Genomic DNA, 21356 nt, shown 5'->3' with positions numbered 1-21356 from the left:
AAAGGTACTTGAATTTTACTCTTAAGCAAGAGTAAAACTATTATTATTTAGGTACTTACTTCAATACTAACACACAGGCCATGTAATTAAGCAATTAGTTGGAAATATCTACTCATTCTTTGTTCAACAGATAGCTTCTGAGAATCTTTCTGAACCAGGCATTATTCTAGATGTTGAGTTACAGCTATGAATTAAAAACAAAACAAAACAAAAACAAATAAGACAGCCTTCAAAGAGCTTATGTTGCAATATTTAATAGATTGCTGGGAAAAATAATAAAAAAATAAATTGAAAAGCATATGGTTAATATGATGTTATGCATTCTAGAAGAAATAAAGTATAAAAGAGTAATGGGGAATTCTATGGGCAGGTTTGTAATATTAAAAGCAATAATATAAATTATCCAAAATTTGAGTCTGTGTTAATGAAATATGGTATATTCTTAGTATTTTATAGGTTTTATCAATAACAAGAACATGGGACAGTTGGAAATCAAAAAGCAAGAAAAGTTTAAATTGGAGGGGAGAGCCTTAATCAATACCCTTGTCACTTAGTTTTGGGAAAGAAGCAAGTAGAACTGACAAATAATGAAGCTTCAGGATTGCATTCCTGGGATGAATAGAACTGAAATGGTATCTGAGTAGTCAGCTTTTCTGATAAGTTTTAAACTGCGGCATGGAGTTATCCCAGGTGTTGCTAAAGGCAAACATTTATACACATTGGAAAATAGTTGGAAAAAAGACGATTGCCCTGTTCCCATGTAACTGCAAAGAATTAACTATATTGGCAATGTTTACCTAAATACATTGTTTTCTAAAATGTTTAACTACTCTAGTTCCAGAGTGAGTAAGTGGGATCAACAACAAATTAAACAACAACAACAACAAATAAGTTTCTCAATTTTAACCTGGCTCAGAACATCCCATCACCCCTCTTCAATGTAGAGAGATCCTTGAGATCCTTTTATCAAGGTGAGCTGGGCTTAAGTCTGGACCCATTTCGTGATGGGTCCTTGATTATTTTACCCACCTGTGGGTATCCTAAAGTGGGGGTGGGGCAGAAAAAGGACAGAATTCCTTGACCAGCAGCATCCACGTCCCTCAAGCCCCACTCCAGACCCACTGAACAAGAGTGGCAGATGATATGCAGCTTGTTCGCGTTGGGAGCTGCCGGTAGACAGCAGCAATCTGCAACCTCGTTTGCACGTTAGAATGGCCTAGACATTTGTTTACATCCAGGTGATCTGGCCACATACCTGTCTATTCTGATGTCACCAGAATAATGTGCAGAAGTATCAAGCCTGTGACTCCTGAGTAATTTGTCAGAACTACTAAAACAGAACTCCAGGTATGAGACCAAGGACCTGGCTGCTTTAAGACACAAAGTCATCGATTCCTGTATATACAAAATATAAGAAAGTGTGACATGAAGAACAACAATGAATTTCATTGCAGAAATTCAATGAAATTCATTTCCTCTATGTTTATTGATTGAATCAATATATAAAATTTGGAATACTTTTGTGTAAGTGTATATATACACGTATAGATACACATATGCATATATATATACACATGTCTTTATGGTTATAAATAACTTTTCAACATTTATAATTAAAGGATTTAAATATCATAGTGAAATATAGAAGAGTTAGTAGATAGAAGAAGTAAGCTTGAGTCTATCTCAAATTAAACATTTAGATAATTATCTTCAAGATATTTAAAAAATACTCTACCAAATATTTATTTTGCTCATAATTAAAAAATTGGGCAACATGAATTAATTTTTCTACTAAATAAGGAGTCAACAAACATTTTCTGTAGGAAAATAGCAAATACTTTTATTTTTGAAGGCTCTCTATTCTTTCTGATTCAACTATTCAACTCTGGTTTTGTAGCAGGCAAATAGTCATTGACAAAAATAGGGTTTCTCTAAACTGTGTCCTGAATCTTCTTTTCTCAAGAAATAGCCACTCATCTGTCTAAATCATATATATATATGATTTATATATATATATATATATATATATATAATTTCTAAAGTTCAAATATACTGATATAAACACAATGTTTAGTGGTTCCAGGACCTTCTGATAAGGTTCAACTGTGCACTGATTTTAGGGAGAGAGAATGTTCCTAATTTTCTCTACTTGAAACATAAGGTGAGGAAATAATAGCAAAGTTTCTTCTTTATAATAACAATGGTCATTTCCCAAGCACCTGGGCAATGGTAAGAATGTTATATCATTTATCTCCTTTATTTCTCACCACACTACCATGGGATAAGTACTATTCTTATCTCCATTTTGGAGAACAAAGTTTAGACACCTTAACTAATTTGCCCAAGGTCATGATCTAGCAAGTTCCCTCAGTAGGATTTGAACCCATGTAAATGAACCCAAAGCCTGAACTTACAGCCACTATATATTTCTTCCCCATTGACTGTCAGCTAAGACTAGGGATATAAATGACGTTAGGCCAGTTATAATCTTTTAGTTTGTAAGATACACAGATGTGAATTGAATTGATTAATGAGACTGAAACAACAGAGAAAAATGTGGAAAAGCAGGAAAAAAACCTTACCACGGCATGGCATGTTTGGAATATCACCCAAGATCTCCCAGGATCACCCAGACTCATTGCTGCCTAAAGGGAACACTCTCTCCTTGTGTCATTATGGTGAATAAAAAAATGCATCTCTCCTAATGGACCTGAGGGGATTAGCCTTTTTTATTTCCTTCCTACGAACCTCATGACTTCAATTTATTCATGGTTTCTGCAGCCCAGACTATCTCTATGTTCCTCAGTGTTGGCTCCTACTCTTTAACTGCTGATTATCCACATTTATTCATATTTAATTTCATCAAATTCAACATTTGTTTTCCAATACAGAGTATCTGTTATTGGCAGGTCCTTTTGTAAAGCCATAGGGTAGCTACTGGCCACTCTAGAGATGGCTGTCTTCAATCTGGAAACATTCAGTTTTGGTCAAATCTGCTATGGCCAGCTGGTCCTAGATACACGGTCATGTTTTCTGGTTGGGGAAACCTATGCATTATGGACACTCAATATAAACAAGCTCCTCTGTAATATCAATTTTTAAAATAAGTCATGTTCATTCCTCCAGAATAGTAATAAAGGAGATTATCTCTATATACTTTGTTTTCTATCATTCTTATACACAACTAGAATAAGCCAATAGCTTAACATAACACTTGGAGAAGGGCAAGTAAGTTAGTGGCTGGATATTATACATTCATATTTCTTGATTATTATTCTAATCATAACAGAATACATCAATTGTAGTGTCTAGTATATGAGGGGAGATCCAAAAAATAATTTATTTATAAAAATTTTGTATTTATTCTTACATGTTTAAACTTCAGTCACCTTCAAAGTACTCTCCATTTGATGCAATACGCCTATTGAGACATTTTCTCCATTGCTCAAAACAGTTTTTGAATGCATGGATTTTGATGCTTTTTAGTGCTTCTGATATTTTTTTTTACCTCTTCCAAACCAGCAAAATTTTTCCCTTTGAGGATTTTTTTCACCAGGGAAACAAGATAAAAAGTTGCTTAGGGTGAGATTGGGTGAATAGGGAGGGTGGGGCATGAGGGTCATACTGTTTTTGGTAAAAAAAGACAAACAAACTGCTGAACAGTCAGCATGGTGTGGGCAGATGTGCTCATAAATCACCAATCATGAAATGAGCAAATGTGTTGAAAGAGTCTTGAAAAAAAATTCACTGAATCCAAATGCAGCCTCTCACAATAATACCAGCTGGTAGACTGATACAGATGGGTTCCTAGAACACTCACCTAGTGGAGGAAGCGTGTACTATAAGGTGCCCACCCTTCAGAAGATAATTCTAGTTTTGGGGGGCTCCCCTCATATTACTGTTAAAATATCAGCATAATAAGCCATAAGATATCTCTGTAAAAATCAGAAGTTTATATAAAATCAGTAGAGCAAATAGACTCCTATACATTGAAATGGTTTTTTAATCCACTTTTCAACATTCAGTTCCAGCTGTTAATTTCTTTATTTTTTCTAATATTGTGACTATCATTTTCCCTGAACATCAATTCTCTTTAACTTCTTTTTAATCTAAATTTAATATAATAATCACATCATATCTATCTTTATTTGATTTTATCCTGAGAGTATGTCAACTCCCCTTGGAAAGATGTACACATTACAGACACTAAATTTCAGTGCTGATTATTCATATCGTAGAGTGCTCTTGCTGTCAATACTAATCAGAATTAGCTTGATGCGAAGACTTGAACACTAACCTATTTCGGAATCTAAAAAATAAAATATATGTTTGTTTCAAACACTGATGTCTATGAAATTTATAAAATCATTTATTTTGAGGTTGCCAAGAGTTAGACTATTCTGAGGATAATATAATCAAACTATACTATCTTAACAACTATTTTGAAATATTCAAGAGCATCACATCAAATATTGAAAAAAGACGCCATATACAAGGAGATAAAGAAGTACAACATAAAGACTGTGAGCTTTAAACACAGCCTGAGCTGAGCTTCAAACACAGATCCAGTACCTCTGGTATGGCCTTAGCCCAGTTACATACCCTCTCCCAGCCTGGATCTCTTCATCTGGAAGACTGGGGTAAATAACTTCCATGTCATCATTTTGACTTCATAATGATACAGTCATACACATAAAGTTTGGACCCTAGCTGTCTGGCATTTAGTGGTCATGTTAGACACTGCCCCTTTCCCTGTCTTTTATCGAAAATACCTCATTCTGAAGAACAGGTTATACATCTTAAGGCAGCATTTATAAAGTTTTAACAGACTTATTTCATTTAAATTTTGAAACCCCTTACTCTAAGCGAGGTTATCCTATAAGAGGTTTTCTGATCTCACAGTAAAAAAATTACTGCCAAATGGATGAAAAATGGGATTCAATATAGAACCTGGACGTAAGGTGGCACCTAGGCATAATATGACTGGAAAAAAAGGAAGTCTGATTGAGGAGGCAGGTGCTACAGGATATAAATGGTTCCTAATTCTGAACTGTACACAAGATTTTACTCATTCCCTTTCAGCCTGTATAATGCAAATTAAGACAATACCTATAATGGTAAACCCATTCAACTTTACATATATCGTTCTGATTAAAATTATAGATATCTTTATTTTTAAATATAAATAGTTCATCATACACTACCCATACTTTCAATGGTCAATACATCAAGTAACACATTTCGTAAAACTTCATTGGGTAGAATACCACCATCAATTTTGAACGTGGCACAAGGAATAGTCCAAAATATAGAGGTGTTTTTAGCAATGTACCAGTTTTGTTACTATCAAATGTGAACTTATTTGGTTAGTGTTGCCTCTTCCTGTTTATAAAAGTTGCTTGAAAAATGACAACTCCAAAGACCCAGTGACAGTAACTGTGGTCAACACACTCTTCTCTCCGGTTTCATTGAATCATTCGAGAAACGATTTCCCCCAGAGAAAAGGGAAGTCTCAGTGCGGCAGAGGCGCACAAATGTCTTCAGGCTTTGGCTGAAAACACACACACAACCAGCAAGTACAAGGCAGCCCCTACGGATATTCTAAATACAGTTTATTCCTGTGGGGAAGCAATAAGACCAGCATTAGCCTAAAAAGCTCTCCAGAGTATTTCAGAAAGATACCCGATTAATAGAAGCCATGTTCTAACAACTTAATAAAATGTCCCATATCAGGATACCCACAAGAGGAAGGTGGAATCAACATGTCATGAAATATGAGTTCTCATTCTACAAAGCACATTAAAGATACCATTATAAATCCTTACACAAAAGCAGATAGATATTTCCATAGTGCTTTAGCATAACTGATTAGTTATTGAAATTCAATATTTGTAAGTCTGTATCTTATAATGATATATATTTATATTTTAAAGGATGGATGTTTCATCATCCGAAAAGTGAAGTATAAGCATTACATAAGAAGTGGTTGCTATTATTCACTCATGTGTTTAGGGTGCTAACCAATCTATCGCTCATTTATAATTACAGTAATAGAATGATTTTATAATTCTCGATTACATAGAAATGTATCATAATGTTGGCTAAAACCATGAGGCTATATTTGTATGTGCACAGCAAAGTAGAAAAGAGAAAGTTCACATAATTCAATCAAACTCTGGAGAAAAGTTGCTTTTGTTCTCTGTATACATTTTTAACAGGCTTATGATGAAAATGTATTTTGAAGAAATAATGTGGACTAGTTTACCTAAATGACAGAGGTGACAGTTGGCCTGAGCTGTGTAAAATGCAAGCATTACCTCACTGCACTCCGGTTGGTTAACAAACTGCAACCTCAAACACAGAAGCCATGGTTTCAACAAACACATAAACTTAATCTCTTACTGAAGAATTCTTTCTGAAGAAGCTAACTTTTCTTCACTTTCTTTCTTATTGATCTATGCCATAAATTATTCTCTCATGGATTAAAACTATAAATCATATCAGTCATATAACAATTGTCTTTAGTTCATTTTTCTTAATAGCTACATCAGAAACTTTATCATTAAGATTTTAATTCTTTAATGAAAACTATTAAATTATTCAAGGGTGTAGTCCCAATTCCTTAACCCAAAGAAAGCTCAGGACTGCTGTTAAAGTAGAAAGCTGCACAAGATTTCAACTCTCGTTTGCAAATTTTTCTTTCCATCTAATTTAACTTGGAAGCTTTTAGAATGAGAGATTTTACCATATGACATCAACAAAATGCTTCAATTAAAATCAAGCTACTTTAGCCCTGCATAGTTCTCTAGATTATTAAAAAGGTAAAATGAGAAATGAACTCTTTTTGTCATATTTTCTTTTCTGTTGCTGTAAGGCAGGGTGCTATTACTTCAAAAGAAATGGTCTGGAATGGCATGATCCACATGCCGGTTTCTCTCTAGGACCCTGGCTTCTAAACTATGCCTTTTCCTGACATAAACAGTCACTTGCTGCAGTGCAGACCGTCGGTTTAGTCAGTCAGAACTTTCAATGCAGAAATTCAGCGCGATGCAGTCACCCAGGTCCAGCAGCACTTACCTTAATTGAAATACTCTCTGTGAACGAGGTGAGAAACCAGTCAAATCAACCGTGAATGGGGTGGGGAGATCCAAGTTTTCAATCAACACCCTCCAAGTAGCTGCATGCTGTGCCTCTTTTTCCCGTTTATGTTGAACCCCTCACTGTCTAAAAGGACCGGAACAAAAAAAAAAGAAGAAAAAAAAAGAAAGAAAGAAAAAAGCTGAAATCCTCGGAGGTTCGAGTGAGTAAGTGAGGACTAAGCGATATTCCTGAACGGGAGATCCTCAGTGAACGAGCTGCATTTGGTGGCTCCCTAACCGCTGTGATCGGCTCCTCGCAGGTCTCCCGAGTTGGGGATAATCGTTGACCTGATTATCAAGGACCGGACTGCTCCTAGTGCACAGGCGGCTCACGCGGAGGGTCGGCGGGTCTCCTGGGAAAAGGCACCAAGGCCACTTGGGAATGTTGTCTTTTTCAGCGGAATAGATGAACAAAACTATGCCTATAATTTGCAAGGAGATTAACCACAGTGTTAAACCCTGGGAGGACTTTAACAAATGGGCTTTCTCCTGCTGGTTTGTAAGGTACACTCCTGTTAGATATCAGGTACAGCAAAACAATTAATAGACTGACTGATACAGATGATTTGCAAGGCAAGCCGAAAGCTGAAAATGTTTAAAGCAATGTGATGAAAGAGATAGCTGTGTTTGTCTTTGCCCCAAGCCTGGTACATACTCCAACCTTTGTCTAAGCAAAATGAATTTATAGGTTTATCACAACCCTCCAGAGTGCAAGTCTCTGATTTATAAAAAGGAAGTATTCAGGGGGAGGTTAATAATAGCACAGGATATGGAGAAGCCAAAGAACTTATGTGTGTGAACCATGGACATGGGCTAAGGGGAGAATGCTAGAGGGAAGCGGGGTACAGGGCAGAGGGAGATAAAGGGGAGAAAATGAGACAACTGTAATAGCACAATCAATAAAATCTACTTAAAAAAGGAAGTACTCATAGTAAACGAGCATGTTTGACAGTTTCTTAAAGACAAAGGACTCCAACCAAGACATAGAGAATACAGCATTGTTTCTGTAGTTTTGCAAATCATATTTTTAATTAGCATCACACTTGCACAAATGTTTGTATTATACTACTTACCTGAGTAACATAGGAAATTACAACATCACACCTGAGACATTTCTATTATCTGTTAAAATATTAATTGTCTAAAACCAACCAAACACAAAAACAAGGATAGGAGATAATCTAAATATCGAATATTTTAAATGGAGTCATGTGCTGATAACAACCTGTGGATACCCAGCCTCTGACCACGGAAAAAAACCCTTCAACATCTTACATCAAAAGTTACCACTTCCCTGAAGAGACCTCACTCTTTCAAAAAGGTCACTTAACTAAAATGCTCCAAATGGTTAGCTTTTGACAACTTTCATTGGTATAGGAGCAAATTATTCAAATAACATAAAAGAACAGATGAACATTGTCATTTACATGGCTACGGGTGAGAAAAATCTCATTGCCAGGGAGAAAACTGACAAGTGTCCTCTCGCAGTGAGACAGTGCGCTATGTTCAGCATTTCTGTTTTCCAAGTAGGTTTCACTCCAGTCACTTAGCAGTTCCTCGGTGTGTGCGTGCGTGTGTGAGTGTGTGTGCGTGAGAAAGAGAGAGGGATGATATTTGCATTGTAATATTTTAATATTTCTATATAGCATCTGGCACAAATAATTCCCCTCTTCATTATAAAATCTTTTATTACGAAATCATAAGCACGTAATTCTGTAACATAACAATATCACACTCAAGCACACCATAGGGCATTTTAGGTGAAATGTTCAAATTAAAACTATAAATCATTACACCCATATTATTACCCTACCAACCACACTCATGCAAGTGTTACTTCTGTAGGAACCTGCATACTGTAGGGGAAAAAACAATTCAGTAAAGGGATGAACAAAATATAATGGGGAATCTGCTTGCCATATATATTCTCAAGAAAACTTATAAAAATGCATTTCATTAAAACATAAGCACTGTGGTGGAACCTCTTGGATACGATAAAACTTCAGAGTAAGTAAGTGAGTTGTGCTAGAGCACGTGCTTGAACTTGAAAGGGAGATGAACCTGTGAAAATCCCTGGGACGGTTGGAACTGCGTCCTACGCAGAGGAGGACTCTTGCTCCCTCAGCTGGTGGAGGGTGATAGTTGAAGGTGAAGAAACTAGTCAATAAACCTCAGGAGAGAGAGAATAACCTCTGCTGCTGCTAAGCAGGAAACCCACTATCCAATTATGAATTGGCATTAAAATAGTGTACTAGAAAAGAGGTTGCTTAAATTTAAATTGATGCACATAAATAAGTTGTAAATAAGTAGTACAGGAAACGTAACTACTAATTTCTTCTTCAATGATCTTGAGTGGTTGTTAACACAGAACTTGCGAGTGCAAATATGATCAAGTGCATGGGTCCACTGTTTAGTGATCAGACAATTAAAGCACTCGATTTTTGTGTTGGTTGAAGCCTCATTCTGAGGCTCTTAAAGAGTGACCTCTTTTTAAAACCTTAAGACACTACTTATGTACCTGAAGCTCATCCTCTAGCGATTATCATCAACTAAAAATGCACTCTAACATTAGGCATAGGCCACAGTTTCTACCTGGAAAGCTATGATTATAAAAAGGCGGCACTGGTGGTATTTCCAAATAACCAGTCTCATTGTTCCCAAAGGGCCCAAGGGTTTTTCATTCTAACATTTTCTACAAAGAGTTTGTGTGACTCTGTGGTAGTTTTTTTTTTAACCTCTGTTAAACAATAACTGATTTGATGTGGAAGTATGCTCATGAGTAACAAAGGAAATTGACACTAATTTGTGGGGACACAAGACAGGATAGAGGAGTGGTAGTTAGAGGTACTATATATGAAATACTTGTTATGTTCTAGATGCTTTGCATGCACATTAGCTGTAGCTATTGTCCATGAAATCCTTAAAATAATTTTATTAAGTAGGCATTACTATCTTTTTTAAAATTTTATTTTAATCATTGTTCAAGTACAGTTTTCTGGCCTTTACTCCCATCCCAGCCCACAGACTCATCCCTCCCCATCTCTCTACCATTTCCATCCCCCCTAGTTTTTGTCCATGTGTCCTTTATTTTTGTTCCCGTAAACCCTTCTCCTTTTCCCCTGAAATTCCTTCGCCTCTCCCCTCTGGTCACTGTCAGCCTGCTCTTAATTTCAGTGTCTTTGGTTATATTTTGCTCGTTTGTTTGCTTTATTGTTTAGGTTCCTGTTAAAGATGAGATCATATGGTATTTGTCTTTCACTGCCTGGCTTATTTCGCTTAGCATAATGCTTTCCAGTTCCATCCATGCTGTCACAAAGGGTAGGAACTCCTTCTTTCTTTCTGCTGCATAGAATTCCATTGTGTAAATGTACCATAGTTTTTTGATCCATTCATTTACTGATGGGCATCTAGGTTGCTTCCAGCATTTGACTATTGTAAATTGTGCTGCTATGAACCTTGGGGTGCATAGGTTCTTTTGGATTTGGGTTTCAGGGTTCTTAGGATATAATCCTAGCAGTGGAATTGCTGGGTCAAAAGGCAGATGCATTTTTAGTTTTCTGAGAAAATTCCATGTTTTCCATACTGGTTGTACCAGTCTGCAATCTCACCAGCAGTGCACTAGGGTTCCCTTTTCAAGACACATCATAATTAAAATGGCAAGCATTATTATCTTTTCAATATTTTTAATTGTTAAGTTAGGGCTCTGAGGACTTAATTTACCAATGTCACACAGCCAGTACAGAGCAAATCCAGAAATAAAAATCAAGTAATTAAAACTGTAAAACCTTGATAGTTAGAAATTCCCAAACATTAAAACCATCAGATATATGTGCCTGCAAAATAATGCAAAAATTACCTTGTTTTTAATGACTTGCAAAAGACATGTTTACATCCTTAAAACTTTTGCTTTGTGACTGATAAAATATGATATCATAACAGTTTAACCACAATAGTTATGTATATTTTAGCAGAAAATAAAAATCAACAAAAGTAAACTTTAGTCTAAAAAACAAATTCAATCTAGAATTTCCAAAAGATGTAATTGCATTAGCACAAACTGCTCAATTTCAAAAAATTTTATATCTTTTGCAATGCAACTATGTCATCCTCAAGAATAATAACTTGTTTGTGCTTTAAACAGGAAAATGAATCTACTCTAAATAGATATGGTTAATTTGAAAATACTTACTAGAAATATGATGGGCCAAAGTTATCATGATTTCTCATATTTCAGTTCTCTAAAAAATTAATGTAATAGCAAAGCTCAAAAATTCTATGGAGCTGAACAATTTATTTCTAGTTTGTTCAAGCTTTATATGAAAGTTACTTTAAACTACCATTGCGTATGATCTGTTGAAATTCTCAGACATATTCTTTACTTACAGAGAAATGTTGTAACCACACTTTTCCAAGGTTTCTAATAAAATTCTACCTAAAAATATGATAGCTCAAATTAAGTCAGCTCTTAAACTTTGCCACAAAATTTCCTACCTCTTATCTCATTTCATTATTACAAGGATCTAGGTTGTGATAAGTATTTTCATATTTTAACAAAGATAAATTAGGAATAAAAAAAAGCAAGTGATTGCCCTTTGGTCTTTTACACATAGTGGAAAACCCGCTGTCCACTCCCCCAGATGAAGATTATTGCTCCCCAACATGTGTAAATTTCTTTTTTGAGGAGATACTTTTACCCTTTTTGAGTGTTGGAAAGAGGGGAAGGAAGTGTAAAGTTATGAAATGTAGAAAGATCTGGAAGCACTAATGTACTAAATAGTATCTAAGTAATTTGCTGCTCACTAAAAATTCCTAAGATACAAAAAGTTCTTATTTTGATGGAATATTAATTTGAAATTATATAACCATATATAATTGTTTAAACACATTTCTATGACCATATATATGCATTGTTAAAACAACAAAAGGAAAAATCCCTAACAATACCAAATATTGGCAATGATGTAAAATATCTATAACTCTACTTATACTGCTTATAGAAATATAAAATAGTGCAATCACTTTGAAACACTTTGGTAGTGTCTTTTTTTTAATTTTAAACACATACCTATCGTATAACAGAGCTCTCTGACTCCAAGGTTTTTACCCAAAGGATGAGAAAGTACATGTCCATTCAAGGACATACACAAATGATTGACTTAGTTCATAATGTCAAAAAACTAGAAACAATCCAAATGCCCATCAACAGGTAAATGGATAAACCATGATTCATTAATTCAATGGAATGAATTAAAAGGAACAAATGACTAATGCATTCAAAACCTAAATCACAAAGTCATTATTCTGACTGAAAAAAAAAATCCAGAGATAAACAAGTAATACATGTATAACTAATGAGACAAAACATGGTGACGGGAGGCAGAAAAGTGGCTGACAGAAGACGGGGTAGAGTAAGAGATGGAAAAGGGTTACCAGCAACCTTTTGGGAGGATGATTATGTATCTTGATTTTGGTGGTGGTTTCAAGTGTATACTGTCTGTCAAAAGCCTTCTGATTTATACTTCAAATATGTGCAGGTTATTTTACATGTTATACCTTAATAAAATTGCAAAGATGCACATCTTCTTCATTTTTCTTTGGTAAAATATTACCATAATTATATTATTAGTACCATATGATATTCATAATAAGTTAACAATGGGCATATATTTAATCCTATATTCTATTATCTAAAAAAATCATATTGAAGCTGAAATAAATTCACCTACTTTGTATTTCTAACAGTTTCTTCGATTATATAGAGCATTCCCCATTCAAAGTTTAAAACAACTTTAAACTTAGTGTCCTAGTACATATCCAGATAAGAGTTCAGTATGATTTTATGTAAGGAAACGAAGTGCTATTTGATTTCAAACAATGACCACTGAGGAATGCCCTTCCTTCCTCCCTTCCTTCCTTCCTTCCTTCCTTCCTTCCTTCCTTCCTTCCTTCCTCTTTCTTTCTTAATTTTATTTTAATCTTTGTTCAAGTACATTTTTTCTGCCCTTTACTCCCATTCCAGTTCACCCACCCATCCTTCTCCACCTCCCTCCCATTTCCACCCCTCCTTAGTCTTTGTCCATGTGTCCTTTATATTTGTTCCTATAAACCCTTAACTTTCTCCCCTGAAATTCCCTCTTCCCCCTGGTCACTGTCAGCCTGTCCTCTATTTCAGTGTCTTTGACTATATTTTGCTTGTTTGTTTGTTTTGTTGTTTAGGTTCCCGTTAAAGGTGAGATCATATGGTATTTGTTTTTCACTTCCTGGCTTATTTCACTTAGCATAATGCTTTCCAGCTCCATTCATGATACACTTGTATCATTGCTCATTTGTTTAGGACCTCTCTTCACTGTGATTTGAAATCTCACCATAGCATACCTGCAGCATCTCTGCCACAGCAGGTGACTCCTCTACAGAAAAATAATTGGGCTCTGTCGTTCTGTAACTACATTTGACAAGCTTTACGATAAAAATACTTTATACAGCATCACAGCATTGGTATTGTTACAGAGTGGCTCCATACCGAATCTCCCTCTTACTGCTCTCTACTTACTTATTTACTAAACTGAACTTTTCCTTGGGGCTTCATGGTGACCCCATGAACTTCTAAATACCATGTTTCACTCGGTCCTCAGTCACACAGACTATAATTCCCACTTTTCTTTCATGTCAGCTTGCTCATTTTTACTCTGTGCAAAAGTCAATAATTTGCTGCCATAACATAAAGAATAAGTGACTTCTCTCTGCCTTGCTGACTCTATTTTCCTTATTAAAAATAAGTTAAACTCTCTACACTAATACAAGGTTTAAGCATACCCCAGGCTGTTGATGAACAGTCTGATAATAATACTTTTACTACCTGGTATACATCAAATATGTGGATGTAAGTTTTGGAAATAACAGTACAGTGGTAAAAAAAATGAAAATATAGGAAATTTGGTGCATCCCTGGGATTAAAGTAACACAACACAGCAAACAGAAACTGTGAGCCACTGGGTCTTTGCTTATACACATTTGCCTAAGAGGAGGATAAACAGTGTGACATGAGGTGATGTATATGCAAGAATAAGATTAAATGAGCTACTGGACATGAAGCACCAGGAAGGTTACTGTTAAAAAATGACGGCTCCATAAATATTAGCAACTGTCATTGAATAGCCAGTCTATGTACAAGCAAATTCTACACATTATGGTATTTCATCTCTATGTACTTCAGCACGCCAAAAGATAAGGGCTCATATCTTTTCTTCGCTATGGGTGGAGGGTGGAGGAGGAATGGGGAGGGAAGAGGAGGACGGAAGGCAGGAGGGAAGGGGAGGGAGGAGGGGAGGAGGGGGGGAGGGAGGGAGGGGCGAGGAGGGAGGGAGGGAGAGGGCGGGAGGGCGGAGGAGAGGAGAGCGAGAGAAGAGGTAGAGGGAGAGGGAGAGTGAGAGGGATAGAGAGTTAACTACGAGATCAATGGAAGACATCACTACCTGCTCCTTTTCCTTCCTCACTTTCTTCCTGCCGTTCCTTCATTCCTTCCTTCCTCCTTCTTCCTTCTTTTCTTTCTTTCTTCTTTCTTTCTTTCTTTCTTTCGCAACATGGTATTTTGTGTGGTTTAAGTGACTAATGTTAAGGGGCATACCTTAAGATTTAGTAGAATTTTACTAGATTACTGCATTCGTACCACATTCAAATCCCTGCTAGTGTTCAGAGTGTTGTTATGATGTCATTGTAGAACCCCACAAAAAGTGTGCTGGGCCAATGAATTTCTTAAACCCAATTCCAAAAGCTACTACTTTTATCTCCCAAAATGTCTTATTGATAGTGGTTAAGAACAACAGCTGAAAATATTAAGTATTATTATAAAACTTAATAATTGACATAAACCTCAATAAGTCCCCAGTTGCTTGGTGATAAAATGTAAAATACTTGATTATAATTAAAATTCTCCTTGATCTGCTTATATAGCGATTTCCCACCATTTCAAAGACAAAAGCTAGTCCCTTTAATTATTATCAGAATATAATTTTCCACTTTCTATGTTTTTAGTTCTGGTGTTTAATCTGAAGTCTATAAACCTCAACCTGTTTATGTAAAAGGACCTAGAGTGTTTGAGTGTTCACACAGTGTTTAATGTCTGCTGGACACAAAATGGACACTCAGTAAATATTTGCTGAACACACAGTGTAATGCCCTATTGAACAAAGTATTGGTTTTCTATAACTGGCAGATGTTCACCTGCTCATCATTTTACTATTCTGCTTAAAAGCAGCACAGGAAAATCTTTAGGGAATTAGATTTCCAGATGCCTGCACCCTGCCTGAGAATATGAAAAGCTATCACAGTTTACCACACCAGACTACTTCATTCAGGGCAATTCTCTCAAAGGGGCCACAAAGCAAGGACCATTTACCTTTATCACATCATGTGATTTTTCTTACTGAAAGACAAAGAATAAAGTTCTTGATTTCTAATGGAGAAAATACTAGTTATTTTAAGGTGCCTTTTTATGTAAGTCGTATTTCATAATGACAAGCCAGCTTTACAATATAATTGAATGTTGTTAATTCACATGATCTTGCTGAGTGTGTACTCTACTTCAGTTAAAAAGTGAGTTATTTTTCATTTCATGTAATTGTCATTTTAGTTTTTTTGTTTTATTAATTTTAAACTCAGTGCTATGGATATGAAATATGATAACCATATATTATTAAATTTCTTGAGAAAATTGATATTTTAAAATTTATACCTTCATTTATAATTAAAGCATACAATTTATTATATTAATGACAGAGGACAAACATACTTGCTGTTAGCTGCAAGATGATAGATTGTAGTAAGTTACTGTGCTCTGTTTTTACTAGTTTAATTAAGAAAAATTCATATAACTATGAAATTCACTCCAAAGCAAAATGATTTAGCCATAATTTAAATACACAGAAATTTGAATAAGAACAGCAAAAGTAATCTTTTTTATAAGTAACTGGAATAATTCTAATTATTCCAGAATTATAAAGATGCACATTTTGTGTTCTTTCTAATACTTATATTTAATAGGAGGGCCTCATATTCCCATGAACTTTGATTGCTTTCTCGATAGAATAATTTAGCTTTTTCTGAACTGAGTTTTAACCCACCCTTGAGTGGGCAGCTTAGCTAAGAGTCTCATTGAAGGCAGCCCTCTCAGATCATCTACTCAATTCATTCTATTTTAGAAAAGCTAAAAACAGTCTGGCTCAAGGTCATAGATGTGTTAAATTCTAATGCCTTATGGGTAAATACTTAATGCCCAACAGGTCTGCAGTGTGGTAGTAAGTATGGGTGACTCTGGGACACAGATGAACCATGAAGTTGTCTGAAGTTGAGGTGGTCTCTGGAGTTGCCCTAACATAGAAGCCGACATAATCTTTTGAGCATATGGAAGGCACAGGAAGCAATAACAGGAGTTTAGCAGGCTAAGACAAATATCAGTGCTTGAATTCCTACAGAAGAGTCTTCTTTACCAATGAATTTTTGCTGGTGTGGTTCTCAGATGAAGCAGGCCTGAGACCATGAGTGCACCATTGATTTTGTGACCTGGTATTCAGTGTGGGAACATCCACTAGAAGGATTTCGATATTAGGCTTTGCATTAGGTCCCAGACTATTGCTGCAATGGAATCAAGTGAGTTTATGGCACTCACACAGGAGAAGGGGATTTTTATAGCAGGAAATTTGTCAAATCTATTTGGAGTTCAGTGTCAGGGTTTGGCCCACCCAAGCACTATCTGCAATGACCCATCCATATTCTATTGTTGGGGAGATGAAATAAAATTAAGGACACACCCTCAAGTTAGTGTAGGAGTAGCTGTGGAAAATTGTTTCACCTATGAAAGCTGACCTTGGAGGCGATGTACTAGCAATGAAGACACAGTGTTCAAACTGTCACACAAGATAAGGGTGGTGTGGTTTCTAAGGCACTAAACCCTAAAGGGGGGTCAGTCCCATAAGAAGGACATTCCAGGAAAATAAAACACAATTGTTATCTGGAGTTTGGTCACTGCCATTGAGCCATGAAGGTAGATTTCCAGCAGGAAAACAGGTAAGAACTAATTATAGGAACACACAGACCTGCCAGGAGCTACTTCTTAGTAGGGCTTGGACTCTTGTAAAGAACTAAGTTATAGAAAGGTCACTTGGTAGAGTAATTTAGACCTAATTTAGGGTAACTAGTCCCAGATCAACAATTCTAGAAAATGGACATACTGGTATTGAAATTCAGCACTTACCTCCGAGCCTTTGCTTAAAGCCCAGACATATATATATATTCTGATTGTATAATACATCCCTTTAACAGTCTTTTAAAAGAGATCACATGCACCTTATTTCCTGTGTAAATTACTATATGTATAAGGTGAGCAAACCATATTATTTATGTCTATTTTACAGATGAAGAAGGTGTGGCTTAAAAAAATTAAGTGTATCCTACCTGAGGTCACACAGGTAGGAAATTAAAAACAATAAACTAGAATTCAGGTTTCCCAACTTTCCACTGTTGTCTGTTTATTTGACATAGAGGTTGGTGAACTTTTTTTAAAAGACTAGGTAGCAATTGTTTTTGTTTTTTTTCAAGATTTTATTTATTTATTTTTAGAGAGGGAAGGGAGGGAGAAAGAGAAAGAGAGAGAAACATCAATGTGCGGTTGCTGGGGGCCATGGCCTGCAACCCAGGCATGTGCCCTGACTGGGAATAGAATCTGTGATGCTTTGGTTCACAGCCCGAGCTCAATCCACTGAGCTACGCCAGCCAGGGCATCAATTATTTTAGATTTTGTAGTGAAGAGGCAAAATTGTAGATATTATGTAGGTACTAACAGAATAAGTTTAAATATAACCATTAAAATGTAATTTTTTTGTTTGTGGTCCATACAAAAATAAGTGTAGGTCAGATCTGGCCCCCAAGCTTTTATTTATCAACCCAAACTATATCAACATAGTTTTGAATACTTATCTGCAATAGCAACTTAATTTCATAGTGATGAGTTGAATAGTACTATATCATTGGACATCTCTTTTACTCAGTTAAGCTGTGCTTTGTGTAGAAGAAACATAAATAAATCTTCATTTGTGTAGAACACATTATGAAATAACAGTGAATTCATAAACTTATAAAATAAAATCTATTTCCAAAATTCTATTCTGTGTTTTATATATATATATATATATATATATATATATATAGATTTCAGTTAAAAAAACTATCAAATCTAATCACTTTCAAAGTAAAATGATCATGATTTGCAATATAATAAATTTATAGTTATTTTTTTCTCCATAGGAAATTTCTGTAGATTGAAATAATCACATTATATATCTCATAGTATTTCCAAAATTTCACCAAAGGCATTCAGGTACCTGAACTCCTCACCATAAAAATATGATTGTATACTCTGTAATATATCCAGAGTATGATGCCTTCATGTCAACATTAAGTATGGTATTTTTCTTAGAGAAATGTAAAATGGAATTCTAAGTTATAAACACATAAAAGTGTAGCTTTTTAATATTATTTTCCTTCAGAAGGAATTTGACCTGAGCATGTAAGCTTTAGAAAAAGATTTTTTACTCAAATACAAATAAGCGGGAACTTTATTAAGTATGAAAACAAGAAAAAATGTCAATATGCTCTTTCATATAACAATTACCACCAGTCATTTTTTTCTTCCCAGTTTTCGAGGCCTTTATGTTCACTATGAATAAATGAAGACAGTGATGACAACTACTGTTCGTACAATGGAAATGACATTTGAAAATTACTAGAAAGGATTATAGCTTTGTCATAAGCTTTTAATATTTTTTTATCTTGAAACTTTCACAACAACACCATTTTTTAGAGAAAAGTTTATTGACTGGACATTTCTGTAGATAAATGAATGACCTTTACTTTCTCTTCTTTTTTGTACACTTAGATTACCTAGGGAAAGAAAGTGTCAACTTGTCATTCTATAGTATGATCTATGAATTGAAGTAATCTTAGGGAAGGCTTGGAATTTAAGTCAACATGAAAAACAACAGCTTTGCTCGGGGAACTCAGGGAACCCAGGGAACCACAAAAGTTTGCCAAATTAATAGGCATTGCCTTTCTAAATCATAATATATATAAAGTCTTTTTTCCCTACATATGTGCAAACACAGCACTGAATAGAAAAACATTGTTAGATCCTGGCATTTTGTTTGACCTGAAATGATTTTACTGCCCTGACTATGGAAATGAGTGAACAAGTCTAAACAGAAAGTATGGGTTGACAATGAATTTACTACAAAGTTAAAATGGGCTTATAAAATATGTAAAGATAATGCTATGTGTGCTATTGATGTCTTTCTATTTTGTTCCTCAAATTAAAATATGTAAGTGCACGATGATTCCTGAAACACTAGGGCGTTTGCGGCATTCACAAGGCCGCCATGCACTTGTTCACCACACCTCTGGATGGATGCACCTGATGGTCTAACATGCACAGGAGAAAATTCAATACACAAAGGAAGTGCTGGTTTTAATGTACTGCAGTGCGATGACACTTTGGAAAGAAAACAAGTGCCTTTGTTTCTTTAGAAACAAGAATTAGTGATGATGTCCTTTATATGTCAACTTGACTGGGCTACAATCTCCAGTAGTGTAATCAACCACTACTCTTAGTGCTGCTGTGAAGGTATTTACTAGATGTGATTAAGTTCTGTTGACTTGAAGTATGGGAAATAGTCATAGGTAACTTGGGTGTGCTTGTTTCAATCAAGTGATGGTTTTCAGAACATAGCTGAGATGTCCCTAAAAAATACAGAAAAAGAAAAAGAAAGAAATTCTGCTTGTAGACAGCAGCTTCAGCTTGTGCCCCAGAGTTCCAGCCTCCCTTCTGATAGCCTCCCTTACAAATGTTGGACTTGCCTACCCAGCTCTTATCATTCCATAAGCCAGTTCCTGGAATTATATTATATATAATATGTGCATATAATCTATAATTATATATATGTATATATTTATACATATAAAATTTTTACTGATTCTTCTCTGGTATACCTCTGACTTGATATACTCAGTTGATTAAATATTTAAAAATTCTCAGCAAACTTCCCAAAGGGACAGTGAAACTTTTACAATTTTAACATCAAATACATAGTGGTTGGCTCACAATGACAATGACACAAACAGCAATAAGAAAGCAAAAACAATACCTAGGGATCAAAAGTAAACCATGAGACAGATTATGGAATAACAAATTCAGACACCGATTATGTATTAACTTTCTGTGTGGTGCACCCTTTAGCTACTTTACCACAATCTTCCTTTTTCTTTGACATTTCCTTTGACAGGGAATGTAATTGATATGATATGAACAATTCATATGTTTGCATTATTAGTAAGTGCAGCATCAAATGGAAGTATACCCTGCAAAGACCTTTCCGTGTTGGTGGTATGTGGAATTCTAAATTAACCCCCATGACCCTCTCTCTGTTATAATAGCAAAAGAGACTTTTGCAGATGTAATACATGTTACAATTGATAGTAAATAAGGAGATTGTGGGTAAGCCTAATCCTGTTCAATGTGCCATTTAAAAGCAGAGCATTTTCTCCAACACAACAGAAGAAGTCACAGGGCGGTAATTGGCTTAAAGATGGAGGAAGGCATAGACACAGGAGAAAGGGGGTGGGGTGGTAACAGAGCGTATGAGGGGATTAACGGTAATGGAAGGAGACCTGGCTTGGGGTGGGGAACAAACAGTACAATATACAAATAATGTATTACAGATTTATACACCTGAAACCGGTGTAATTATTATATTAACCAATTCCATCTCAATAAATTCAATTTAAAAAAGATGCAGGAGGCCCACTGGAAAGGCTCTGAAAGTAGCCTCTACTATGTGAGGAAGGCTTCCAACTAACGGCCAGTGGGAAAATGGAACCCCAATCCTACAACCATAGGCAGGTAATTGTGCCGACATCCTGAATGACCATGGAATCTCCCTCTTCACCTAGATGCTCCAGCCAGATTGAAATCTTGACTGCCAGCTTGTGATACTCTAATCAAAATGCCAAGGTGAGCCCACCCAGACTTCTGACATACAGAAATGTGAGATTATAAATGGGTGTTTATTTATACCACAAAATTTATAGTAGTCTGTCACCTGACATAAGTAAACTAACACTTTCCATTGCAAGGTATGAGTCTCTCTAGTACTGAGAACACTTTTTATTTAT

At 35.6% G+C, this 21356-nt stretch overlaps 1 protein-coding gene across 1 annotated transcript in view; it reads right to left on the bottom strand.

Annotated features, from left to right (window-relative positions):
- The window catches only part of CDH12 (cadherin 12), a 337470-nt gene extending 329773 nt beyond the window's left edge, over window positions 1-7697 (bottom strand). Inside the window, exon 1 of the mRNA XM_028514401.2 lies at window positions 7078-7697. The gene's annotated coding sequence lies outside the window, so the exon portion shown is untranslated. The remainder of the gene's footprint in view (window positions 1-7077) is intronic.
- Window positions 7698-21356: the final 13659 nt, after the last annotated feature.

The sequence above is a fragment of the Phyllostomus discolor genome, chromosome 3, assembly GCF_004126475.2.
Source record: "Phyllostomus discolor isolate MPI-MPIP mPhyDis1 chromosome 3, mPhyDis1.pri.v3, whole genome shotgun sequence".
Lineage (NCBI taxonomy): Eukaryota > Metazoa > Chordata > Mammalia > Chiroptera > Phyllostomidae > Phyllostomus > Phyllostomus discolor.
Note: the sequence above shows the minus strand (reverse complement) of the source record. Positions and strands in the feature narration are given on the sequence as shown.